At 43.7% G+C, this 13,170-nt stretch overlaps 1 protein-coding gene across 1 annotated transcript in view; it reads right to left on the bottom strand.

Annotated features, from left to right (window-relative positions):
* Positions 1-13,170, bottom strand: part of LOC147692004 (cytochrome P450 2F3-like) — a 753,496-nt gene that overhangs the window by 69,228 nt on the left and 671,098 nt on the right. The gene's annotated exons all lie outside the window — the stretch shown is intronic.

The raw sequence follows: 13,170 nt of genomic DNA, 5'->3' as shown, positions 1-13,170 counted from the left end.
CGTCTGTTGAGGTACGTTGGGCCGGTGTCATGGAGGGTTTTGTGTGCGTGGATGAGGAGTGGGAACATTTGTCTTGTTGACAGGGAGCCAGTGTAGGTCTCTCAGGTGGGAGTGATATGACTGCGGCGGGGGATGTCGAGGATCAGACGTGTTGAGGTGTTCTGGATGCGTTGCAGCCATCTCAAGAGCTTGGCCGATGCTCCTGCGTAGAGGGCGTTACCGTAGTCCAGCCTGCTGGTGTTGAGGGCCTGGGTGACAGTTCTTCTTATTTCAGTGGGGATCCACTTGAAGATCCTACGTAGCATTCGGAGGATGTTGAAGCAGGATGAGGAGACTGGGTTGACCTGTTTAGTCATGGTGAGGGTGGAATCGAGGATGACCCCTAGGTTGCGTGGGGGGTCTGTGGGTGTTGGAGCAGTTTACAGTGTGGTCGGCCACCAGGAGTCGTCCCAGGCCGAAGGGGTGGACCCAAGGATGAGGACCTCCGTCTTGTCCGAGTTCAGCTTCAGTCGGCTGTTCCTCATCCAGTTGGCGACAGCCTTCATTTTTTTGTAGAGTTTGGTTTTGGCGGTGTGGGGGTCTTTGGTGAAGGAGATTATCAGCTGGGTGTCGTCTGCATAGGAGATGATGTTGAGGTTGTGTTGACGGGCAACCTGGGCGAGGGGTGCCATGTAGATATTGAACAGCGTTGTGCTGATGGACGAGCCCTGGGGTACGCCGCAGATGATCTCGGTTGCCTTGGAGTGGAAGGGGGGAGAGGCGGACGCTCTGAGTCCTGCCGGAGAGGAAGGATGTGGTCTAGTCCAGGGCCTTCCCTCCGATTCCAGCGTCGGGTAGGCGTGTGCATAGGGTGCGGTGGCAGACCACGTCGAAGGCAGCTGACAGGTCCAGGGGGATGAGGGCTGCAGTTTCTCCGTTGTCTAGCAGGGGTCCTGATGTCATCGGTGGCTGGGAGGAGGGCAGTTTCGGTGCTGTGGCTGCTGCGGAAACCGGACTGTGATGGGTCCAGGATGTTGTTGTCTTTGAGGTAGCGGGTCAGCTGTTTGTTGACAATTTTCTCGGTAAACATAGCCGCAAATGGGAGCAGGGAGATGGGCCGGATGTTCTTGAGGTCCTTGGGGTCCGCCTTTGGTTTCTTGAGTAAGGAGTTGATCTCAACGTGTTTCCAGCTTTCCGGGAAGGTTGCCGTCTCAAAGGAGATGTTGATGGCCTTGCTGAGATGGGGCGCGATGCATGCGCTGGCTTTGTAGAAGATGTGGTGGGGGCCTGGGTCTAGCGGTGAGCCGGAGTGGATGATCTTCATGATCTCGCTTGTGTCCTTGTTGTTGCGTGTGGTGGTGGTGGGGGTGGTAGTCGCCAGTGCGGTCGTGGTGTTGAAGTTGTCATGGTTGTCGGTGATCTTGCGGTGGAAGAAGTTGGCCAGTGAGTCGCATAGGTCTTGCGAAGGCGGGATGTCGTTGGCATTGGAGCTGGGGTTGGAGAGTTCCTCCATGATGTTGAAGAGCTCCTTACTATTGTGTGTGTTGTTGTCAAGGCGGTCCATGAATGAGGACCTCTTGGTGGCTCTGATGAGTTGATGATGGCTGCGGGTGGCGTTCGTTGCTATAGCAAATACAATTACTAGATCTGAGAATATCATGCACCCTGCCACTACAGCACTATGCCAAGGCCACTGCACAACCCTGTGCTGTGAGCACCTTTCACAAGTACCACAGGATCAGAGCTAGTGATAAATGTGAGAGGAAAACTGCCCGAGACATTGGGACACTGAATGGCTGACAAGGGACTTAGCCATGAGGGGACATTTGAATTTTTGGATCAGCCTATATAAATATTTGGCACCCCCAAAAGTAAGAGGTAGTAAGCAGAGTATTTTTAGAAAATTATTTATATTTCAAACACATTGCATTCTCAATTGAATGCATGCATTCAATGCAAATCAGTGCATTCTGTTTAGTAAAACATTTCCTCCAAGATACAGTAATGTTGGGCTCAAAGTTCACCGGTCAACAGGGAATGAAAAGGAAGAAGTGAAATATAGACACTTTTTAAAATGGAAATTATTGATGCAAAAATTGGTATGGCTTTTTTATGATGACCAATTTGTTTTTGCAATTGCCTTTTTGGGCTATTTTTTTCCTCCACCCAAAAAATAATTTTTTACTTGAGAAATCCCTTACCATGTGCCACCCCATTTGTAGCAGTGCTTCCGGCCCATTTCCACCATAAAAAGCTGATTTCCCCTTGTCCTTTAGAAGAGAAGATCTATCCTAATCCCAGAGTGGGAGTGGGGCGGAAAATGTTTGTAACTTTCACATATTTGTGAGTTCAAAACATTCCCTGACACCCACATCCTCAAGCACCCATTTCCTGCTATAGGATTTACTCATGAGTAATATTACGCTATCTTGGAGCGATGTTATGCATAAGTAAATTGATTTACCACTGCAAGCTCACAGTTTGTGAATTCCTTGTTTACATAAATCAAGCCATTTGAACACATACGTTGAACTTACTTGCACAAGCGCCTTTGAGGATAAGGACTTTACTCCCCCCCCAATTAGTCTCTAGTAAATGGTACCAGTGGTACCTAGAGCATGGGTGGTAAATGGGTCCCCAGGGCTTGCAGCACTGTTTTGCCACGCTGAGTGACCGAATAAAACTACCGACAGCAAGCTTGCGACTTCCAACTGTAGGAACAGTGTAAATTGCTCAATTTTGACCTTGCCTCACCATATGTGATAAAGTCAATGCACTGCTTTTAATATCTGTCAGCCAACCTTTCAATATCTGTCAGCCACCCCTAAGGATGGCCTCCTAAAGCCCAGGAGGCAGGGTGCATTGTATGAAAGGTGTGGGAATGTAAGTAAAAGCTTAGATATCCCTACAGTGACCTTTTACCACAGACGGGCACCATGCATTATAGACGGTCCATATGATAACATTGGCTGGCACCTGGACAAACCTGAGGTTGGCTGCTCCATTATGGTACCTAAATATGTTGTGTTTGGTATCAAACATAGTGCCATCTCATCTCGGAAATTAACCTCATGTTAAGAGCAACGTGGCATGCAGGCAGGTGCTACTTGGGAGGTTGCCCACCAGGTTACCCCAGCTTCTCTGAGCTCTGGCTGGCAGCCCGCACTTGTTGCCATCAAGAAAGATTCTGACCTCCTGCCAGGCACTGTGATCATTCCCAGGAGTCAGGAACAAGGGCCTTGACAGGAAAGAGGACACACCTCCTCCCTCCCAGGAAAGCTAGTGGCACAGTAAGGCTGTGAACTTCAAAGGCTAAGGCACCTCTAATATCCATCAGGGCTGGCTTTGAAAGGAGGAAACAACCCTGCCCCAGGCACATTTGCATCTGGGCAATCACAAAATTAGGCATATAGGAGGTGTACATCCCCAAAAGGCAAGCCACACCCCTAGGTGGGCTGCCTGGTACTTACAGCTAAGTAAACTTTCTGCCATTTTTATGGATGACTGGGTTCTGGGTAGAAAAGATGATCTACACCCCCAGATGTGGCCACCTCAGGGGTGGATTAGCCTCTGGGGCAAGCAGTCTGCCCATTGGCCACTTACCCACACCAATAAAGCCCCCAAATCTAGGATTTAGGGGCTAACCCTGACACCAGAACAGCAGTTCTGAACAACCTGCATCGAAGAAGACAAAGAAGAGACAAGTGTCTGCAGCACCAGGACTTGCACAAAGCAAAAGAGGGATACTCTGTCCCTGTGGTGAGGCCTCTGGAATGGCCTGATCGAGATCTTCCTAGGCAAACCCTCAGTTCCCCCTGACACAGGGACCAATGCGAGAGCCTAAAGCACACTCAGACTCCCCTGGCCTAGTGGCATTAGTCCCCTGCAAACTGCAGGTAAAACAACACTCTGAATCCGCAAAATTGCAGGACATCGAGTCCTCTATGAGATGGCCCAAATCCAGATGGTCTAGTGCTTTTGAGAACTGTATTCCTGCCTTCCACAAAGTTACAGGCAGCTACTGGGATCCCTTGGACCACCAGATGCCAAAGTACCTTTTTCCTAGGATTTCCACTGTCAAGGCTTGTTGGTCTCCAGTCCGGCAACCGACCCCTGCACTTGATGCTGCTCCTAAAGGGAACTCCATCCAACCATCGACTGATATTAGCAACCACCCTGTTGTTGTGCGTTTACATCTCCTGTTCAACGCCAGGGACAGTCAGGAGAACTGTGCCCCTGGGCTCCAAGGGCCTGGTAAAATTGAACTGAATGTTGTGGCCTGGCCCTGGGGTTCACATCACCTTTACCCTGCAAGGGTTCCATGCAACTCAACCTGCAAGTGACTCATGGTCACTAGTAGTTTTCTCCATTGACCACAAATTTAAAGTCTCAGTTTTCTTTTGCACTGATTTTATACTGCCTCTAAAATCCAGAAATCCCGTTATACGTATACTATTCTGTTCATGTTGGTGTCTGAATGAAGATACAAATACACGTAATTTTTATTTATTGGTGTCGGATTTCTCTCAAGTTGTGTCGATTACTTATTGTCCATGTTCGTACTCTGAAATGCTTAACACATGTTCCTTTAGTAAAGCCTGACTGCTCTATGCCTTACTACCATGTCTGAGTTAAAATGTATTATTGTGAATCCAAGGACCATCTATGGGGCCTGTGAGAGTATTGCATGGTGACGCCTAACCAACATCACTACATAATACTACATCTTCCTAAGCTGGTATGAAGCTCTCACAGGAAAACTGAACACATATTATTTCTAAGCAATGTCATAGAGGCCAACGATTATATGGTTATGGCATCACTCCCCACACCCATAGCCACTTTAGGTTTCTGAATAGGTTTAGATCACACAGATGGCCAAAGAGAAAGCTACGGGCAATTCTCAGCAGAGTTGCTATTAAGTTTAAAGAATACATTAGAAACATTCTAGAAGCTACTGGCAGGGCTGTTATTAGGTTTTAATGTGAAATAACCAGTACTTAGAAGCTAGGCTGGAATAAGTAAAGGTACATTATCAATAATTTTAATGGGATAGAACAAGTGATTCTCAGCAAGGACAATAACACTATTTCTCAACTCACCTCTTTTTTCCCGGTTCTCAAAGCTTTTAAAAGCAATTCTCAAAAAAGACTGATGTATTTTCTTATGACACTGTACTAGCACTGGTTAGCAGTCACAGCTGAGAGGCCAATAATTAAATGAACATTAGCTGAGCTCACCTCTCATCTTTCATATAATAAATTAAAAAACAAAAGCTTGCAGTGTGAAATATTACACAATTGTGCAGGACACTGAGTGGCGTAATTTTTACGCTAACAACGTTCATAACCTTTTAAATTCCAGATTCATAACTGACTGTCTCCACCGGAACCCTATAAGCCTTTCAGAAGTGAGGTCCAATCAGGAACTCTCCTGTTTCCGTTAAAGCATAGTCTTTGGATTTCTCTGATGTGCTTGGGCAGAATCATCTCCAATCAGGTCTAATTTAAATTTACCCTCCTTCCTTTCCAGGGGATGGGGGGGCTGGCCTTTTGTAAAATTATGCTTTGCTAGATAATGTATCTTCTCTAGAGATCTTTATTTTGTTTAAAGGAGAAAAATTCTCATCTAGGTAAGATAGTTTGTTAGGTTAATGTACCTGCCCCAAACATATGGATATACCACAAATATCAGAATGAAACCAAAATGGCCATTATATAAAAAGTCTGCTGTACAACACTTCTCCGTAGGAACACCTTCATTTTCAAAGCTACCATTCAACAAATATGTAGAAAAACAACAAAATCTCTTTACAATTAAACACGGGTATTTCAGTAATGCGCGGTGATTCACTTTAGTGTAGTGGATTATATTGCTGCAATGAGAGGCATTTATTAAAAGTGATAGTTTTCAAACATGAACTTAGTAAGTAAATCTGTATTTCAGTTAATTAAAACCATAACACATTCTAGATAATATTTAAAGTGCATAGTAGCTGAAAAGTGCCTAGTGTAAATGTTTTGTCCTTTGGAATCTTAAGGGGTTCTCCGCTTGTTGTTCCGCTAATAATGAACTTGCTCACGCGATATTGTCATTTTGCACAGACCTGTTATTTGCACATTATATTTTAAAAACTTTTAATCTTTTAATCTTTGCTTACTTCGTTCTGTACACTGTGCATTGTATCTTGAATTGGATTTCTGCTATTGATCCACTTCCTGTTCCACGGCGGTGCCACAGAGGGCAGCCATCTTTAAGGAGTGCGCTCTCTAGTTTTGTGACTGCCTGGGATATTTAAATGTGCACTGCACAGACGTGGGTGCCTTAAGGTGTTCTCCGCTCGTTGTTCCGCTAATAATGAACTTGCTCACAGTATATTGCCATTTTGCTCAGACCTGTCATTTGCACATTGAATTTTAAAAACTTTTAACGTTTTAATCTTTGCTTACTTTGTTCTGTACATTGTTTTTTGTATCTTGAATTTGATTGCCGCTGTTGATCCATTTCCTGTTCCCCCGCGGTGCCACCGAGAGCTGCCATCTTTGGGCAGAGCTCTCTCTAGTTTTGTGGCTGCCTGGGATATATAAATGTGATCCGCGCGCCAAAGGTGTGCCTAAGGCAAGCCCGTCTGTGCCCGGAAGCGTTCCGGATGTGGCCAGCACCAGCCATGCTGCTTGCCGGGTTCCTGAACCAGAGGGCAGACTATGTTATACTAGGGAGGTTTTGCGGGCCCTTGAGCCCCACACTTGCCTCCATCAAGGTAATTGGGATGTTTTGGCTGGCAAAAATAATGTTTGCCTGTCCTGCAGTTTTAAGCTGGGTTTGGGTTTAGTCACCTCCGCCCAAACAAGCACCTCTTCTTGTCGGCCCATGAGCCCCCCCCCCCCATTGTGGCAGTGTCTCCTCGAGGACAGATCTCCAGATCTTTTTTTCATGACTGAGACTTGGCTCAATAATATGTCCGATCCCATTGTTAGCCTTGCCACACCAGAGGGCTATAAGATCTCTAGAGCTGATTGCCCAGAGGGGAAGGAGGCGGTGTGGCCATTATCCATAAGAACAAATGGGACCTAAGCAGGTGGATGTCACCTCATGGGGAGACTGTGAGGCCCTTGACTTTAGTATCTGCTTTTCAGCCCACTTCACTCTGGGACGCTCCCTGATTTACGGGCCCCCTGGCCCGGTGGGTCCTTTTCTTCAGGCCAGCGGTGACATTGTTATTCCCAGGGCTGTGAGATTCTCCCACTACAATGTCCTAGTGTAGTGTAGTTCCTATATTCCCAATAGGCTCTGAGCATTGGAATTATATATACTGTAGTTTAGACGTAGGACTGAGGTCGACTAGGTCTCTACCGAATATATTAAACTTAATTGTGAGTGCCAGCTAGATCGGAGGTCACTAGAAATGTTCTCAAATTCACAAGAAGGGATTCGTTTCTGGCAGCCGCACAAACATGACAACTTTGTGTCCCAAGAATAAAAAAATAAATCTCTAGAGTCGCGGAAACAATAGATAACTATTTTACTCAGTCAATAGTGCATGCTTCGTTTCACCAGAGATGCAGAGAAATTTCTTTCTCAAGCATTGGAAATGAACTGCTACAATCATAATACTGGTTATAAAGTACAATGCATATAATACGAACAGTATTATAAAGTAGTACTGTAAAAGCATGATATGGTTTCAAAGCCATAAAAGTGCATAAAATGTATAAAATACATGCAGCAATAAATAATGACTAAAAGTACTGAACTGGTGCTTCTAAAATACAACCCCCCGGTATACCTAACCTAAGTCTAGGACGAGGGAAGAAGTAAGTGAGGAGTAGCATAAGTTTAGTAATTCTCTGCCAGGAATCTATTCCAAGAATTCTCTAAGAGGTCTAATCAGCTCCGTACCTTGGTTTTAGAATGAAGGAGGTCTTGTATCTCTCTCTCAGGACTCGATTTCCCAGATACCCGGAAGGGTAAGCCGGAAACACTGGAGCTGGATTTCTCGGCAAGAGAAAAGACAGCGTCTCTCTCAGTGCGTCAGCTGGAGGGTGGGCTTCCTTCGGCACTCACTGCTGCAGGGCGTCGGGCAAGTAGATAGTCGATCTGCTCCAAACCACTGTGGGTTTGTCTGGGCAAACCTAGGCATATTTATACTTTGAAGGTGCCGAGCTTGCCGCATGTTTGGACTTAACATTGTCACTCAAAGGCTAAATTCTTGGAAAACGCCAGGAGTTCTTGGAGAACTTAATATTCAAGCAGGTGAAGTCCCTAGCTGCTGAAGGCAGGTTTTTCCAAGAAATTGTTGTTGATTCTCGGAACTTAGTGGAAGTAACCATGCCGTATTTGGGCTGTATGGCTTAGGCCAAATATGGTAGTGATTTCTATGCCTGTATAAGGATATGATAAAGTATACCTATATAAGGGCATTAATCGGGAAAGGTACACTAGGGTCCTAGATTCATTTACAACACCCACTCCACAATCTTAAGTTCAATAAAGCTAACCTAATAAGCACTGAGCATATCTAAAGCTAGTGCTTACATCCCACCCCAAAATACATAAAAATGCACTTGAAATGGTTGTACATGAGAGAAAAAAAATATTGAGCATTTTAAGGAAGTGATGACATTCTAAGCATATAGTATAGTATCTACATATGCAAACCAAATGAATCATGAATTTACATCTATGAAAAAATGGCTCTTAAAAACAGAAAGAAAGGTCAAGACCATTTCGTAACATAATATATTATGGCAATTGTTATATGAGGACAAGGCCAAATATTTTCTCTAGGCAGTGTTCAAAAAGGAAAAGAATTTCTTGTTCTCTAAGAATGGTTCTACTTCAAGCAGATTAGTCTGTGCCAAAAATGTTTAATGTTTTTGGAGAGAAAAAATTCAAATAGGTATGAAAAAATAGAGTCCCAAAGTTAGAATTCTATGTTTTGAAGAATCGAAGGCCGAATTTCATAGTTCAGGGAAAGCTGTGTGCATGAATCAAAAGTTATTCTCGGTGTCAAGAGAAAACATCAGATCATCAAGGCTGGCAAAGAAATCGTCTACCACAGTAGGTGAAAGTGGAACTACTTGATCAAGCAGTTCAAATGTGCATAGATGAGAAGCATTGCCGTCAGCGCCAGGTGGCGCATTAGCAGTGTTCATATCAGATAGTACCTGTGTGCCTGTTGATCCTCGTATCTCACCCTCAGTTAGACTTACTGGTAAGACCTCAATGAATGCCGTCATCAGGATTGGTAGCCGTTGGGGACAACACGATGCATGAGTCGTTACAGGACCTAGCAAGGCGTCAACATCCGATGGCAGGACTGATGGAAGTGTAAACAGATGTCCAACGCGCATTCCTCTCCGCAAAGCAAGCATCGTAGAACAGGTAAGAAGCAATCTTGCCAGATTGGTCTGAACGATAGAAACCAGGTTGTGTTCAGATCTCTTAAACGAGCCAAGCAGAGAATCTGTGTAATCTTCTCACGATACCTCATGGCAAGGAGGGCCACTTCCATGTTGATCTGGGTATTGTTGGTTGCCGGACTTGCCATATCGGAGCAGAAGTAATAAAAATAGAATTCCTGCTACGAGTCCCAAGATGAGAGGCAGGCCGCCGAACACAGAGTGCACGAAGTTGAGAAAAATGCTGAGGATTGCTTCGAATGGTGTTAACAGTCCCGAAAAAATCGTCTTAAATACATGTGCGATGCCACTGGTATCAAACATGTTTAGGATTTGACTTAACATTTCTGCGAAATGTACTGGGCAGTTTGTTGATAATAATGCATGTATCTCTGCAGATGTCCTTGCAACTTGCAGATCATACGTTTCTTTAGACGAGGTCAGTGGCACAGATTTTAGCAAAAGAATGGCTTTTATTCTGCTTAAAGTATCAATTTGTATAGAAGAGATATTCAGTGAAGGCCATAATGCCGTCCCACTGTCTGTCATGTGTGTTGGATACAATACTTGCATACAACAAGTGACCATGGACCCCACACTCACGAGATAGAGTTTTCCTGGCATCATGCCACAGCCGCTGTGATCATTCAACATAAAGTAACTGCCGTTGGATAGCTGCCTGAAAATGGGTTCTATCACACTGGAGGGAGTACCATGCATGTGGCAAGAGAGGTTATTTGGGCTTTAGGGCCATCGGACTATTAAAAAGGGTGTTTACTTATATACCTGATAGTCACAGGAAAACCCTAGTCCAGGCACTAGTGATCAGTAGACTGGACTACTGTAATGGCCTTCTATTGTCAACTAATGAAGGCCAACTAAACAAATTACAAGTAGTCCAAAATACGGCGGCAAGGTTAGTTCTCAATGCTCCATCTAGAACTCCCTCCCGTCCTCTACTAGCCAAGCTCCATTGGTTGCCAGTGCGGCAACGCACGAAGTTCAAAATTCTCTGTACCATTCATAGATGCCTGACAGGTAAGGGCCCCAAATATTTGACGAAAGCTTTTCAACCCTATGTGCCAGGCCGATCACTTCGATCGAGTAACCTTCATTTACTTCAGGTCCCCAAAATAAAAAAATCTCGTCAAGGAGGTCGTGCTCTGGCACATACAGGTCCCGCTCTCTGGAACTCCCTTCCCCTTAAACTTAAACTCATCACCAACCACCTATCCTTTCGCAAAACACTCAAGACCCACCTTTTCACCACTAATTAATTCAGTTTATGATTTCTCACCTCTGTAATGATCAGGCACAGGTCCAATCCCTCCTTCCAGCATGAGCGCGGAGATACCCCTTCGGGGATTTATTCAGGCGCTATAGAAGCACATAAATAAATAAATAAATAAAATTTGCAGAACCGTCGCAGGCTCCGTCTAAATGAATACCTTTGCACAAAAGTGTACTACTTAGTGAGTTTTTACACTTTTTTCAACTAAGGAATACCTATTTTCCCTTGTTCCAACATGTGTGTGTGTAAGGTAAAGTCCATGTCGACTTAATGTATTCTTTACCCAATCTTTCATACAGGCCCGCTGGCATATGCTGTAGACAATACTGAAATTGGAAAATCGTCACTGGTATCATGATGGTGCCATGAATTATCCATTCAACGACAGGTTTCTCAGAAACTGTCAATGGTAATCTTTCCAGTTTTTCAATGCTCAGCACTGTATAGTCTGCTCCTCTTTGTGCCAAAGAGATTTGTTTATCTGTAAGGTTAAATACAGCAAACAATGACGTTGTGTTGATTAGACGCCATGGCACGTAGCCTGAACGAAGGTTTTGCTATGTCCAGCCTAACTGCATTATAGAACGTAATTGAGACTGGCCATGTTGCAACATTAGCAAGTCCTGTTCCATTATGTCAATTGCAGAGGATAAAATGCTGTCCAAAGAATATATTCTGGAGGACAGAATGGTTAACCGATTGTCCACTACAGAGAGAGCTGTCTCTAAATTAGTTCAATCAATTTCTCGTATTCTTTCTGCAGGTTCCATTTGCGTTATTTTCCAAGCTTCATTGTACGCAGCGTATATACCGGCGTATATGAAACGTTTTTGCCGTGGTTTGCGAGGCCCCATTAAGAAATCTCGCAAATCATTGCTTTCTTTAAGTAAAGATAAGTGTTGTTGGATTTCCGGAAGTGTGGATGTCTTTAGCCACTCAAGGCATAGTTTTCCTACACAGTATGTTTTTACTATACCTGGATGTTGTCTATGGGAGTATCTTGGATCTGGCCTGTTCAGTTTTAACCCCTGTGTTTTGTTCAGGAATCTATTGTGACAGTTATTGGTGTCTGTGGGCCAGATTAACCATTTTTTCCAATCAGGATTACTTCTGTTTTGTGTTAAAATATATGGTATGTCTACCTCCTTTTCTGTAGTGTCATTACTCTCAGAAGTGGGTTTAGGTATAGACGGTTTATTCAAATCTTTTATCTTAGCTAGGCCAAGACAAGAAGTCTGATGAACAGTGTCGTTTAAAAACATTGTTTGTTCTGGTATAATGCAGGCTCTGAACAAGGCCTTTAAACCTTGTACCTGCCAGTCTTTCGTGCCCCAGACAGTTTTTGTCTCAATGTTGTCTTTCCAAAAGTCGAAACCTAATGTAGACAGCTGAGCATAAAAGTTTGCAGAATAAATTTGTTTAGTGTTGATCCACATTGTTTTCATTCCTGTCTTATTTACATTTTTGAAATAAAACGCTTCTGGATTTGTAACATTAAACCTTGAGAAGTACGAAAACTTTTCATGAAATGTTTTTGAACTGCCTTTTGGTGGCATTGGACAATGTTCCCATTGATTATATATAAAAACATTCCTAGGACTTGCAGATTTGTGCAAATATTGGTGACCATAATGATTAAAACAATGCATTTGTTCATAATCTGATGACCCTTCTAAATAGTCATGTTCAGTAAATTTTGCAGACATTTCAAAATCTGACATCTTATTATTAATAGTCTCAAAGTCCCAATCATCAGAAAATTTCCTGGGTGATACAAAGTCACTTAAAGAAACCTTGAACTGGTGTGGAATCTTCAGCAGCTGCAACGGGCTATAGATGTCATAATCAGTTCTGTCCCATGCTATACCACCAGGTATAGGAAGGGCTGTGATGTTTACTGATGACAGGTCTCTTTTTTCACAATGGGATGATTTGTGAGCTTTAAGGACCAAGTTGATTTTCTGACTTGCTGTGTCCATTGTACTGTATTTTCCATCTATCATTTGTCCCAAGCTTAAAACTAAAACCAGCCAGAGTAGGAGAAAAAATACACCTAAACCAATCCAAAATTCAATCCATGTTGAAACCAGATATATTTTCTAAAGTTGATGAAACAGTTCTGTTGTTTGTTCTTTTAGAGTTTTCTTTGCTGGCCTTTCTTCGGGTTCACTGGGATCCTCAGAAAATGTATCAAAGTTGATAAAATAGCCAGAGGCAGTTCTGTCAATTGTTGGAATTGCATCAGGATTGTTATTAATCTTTGGAGTTGCTTCTTCCTTTGTCATATTGGTATGGTCAGAGGCTACATCATTGTAGACAGGTGTTTCTTGACAAACTGTTATTTGGGTCTCAAGAGGCACAAGTTCCATGGCTTTGTTGCATAGTCCTTCTTTTCTTACTGCAGGTTTATCGAACGTGATAAGTCTTTCAGTCTGAACCTCTTGGATAGTAGCAAGATTTGGTCTTCTGCTACATCTTGGGAGCCCACTGGGCCTACTA

Source organism: Lissotriton vulgaris, chromosome 9, assembly GCF_964263255.1.
Source record: "Lissotriton vulgaris chromosome 9, aLisVul1.2, whole genome shotgun sequence".
NCBI lineage: Eukaryota > Metazoa > Chordata > Amphibia > Caudata > Salamandridae > Lissotriton > Lissotriton vulgaris.
Note: the sequence above shows the minus strand (reverse complement) of the source record. Positions and strands in the feature narration are given on the sequence as shown.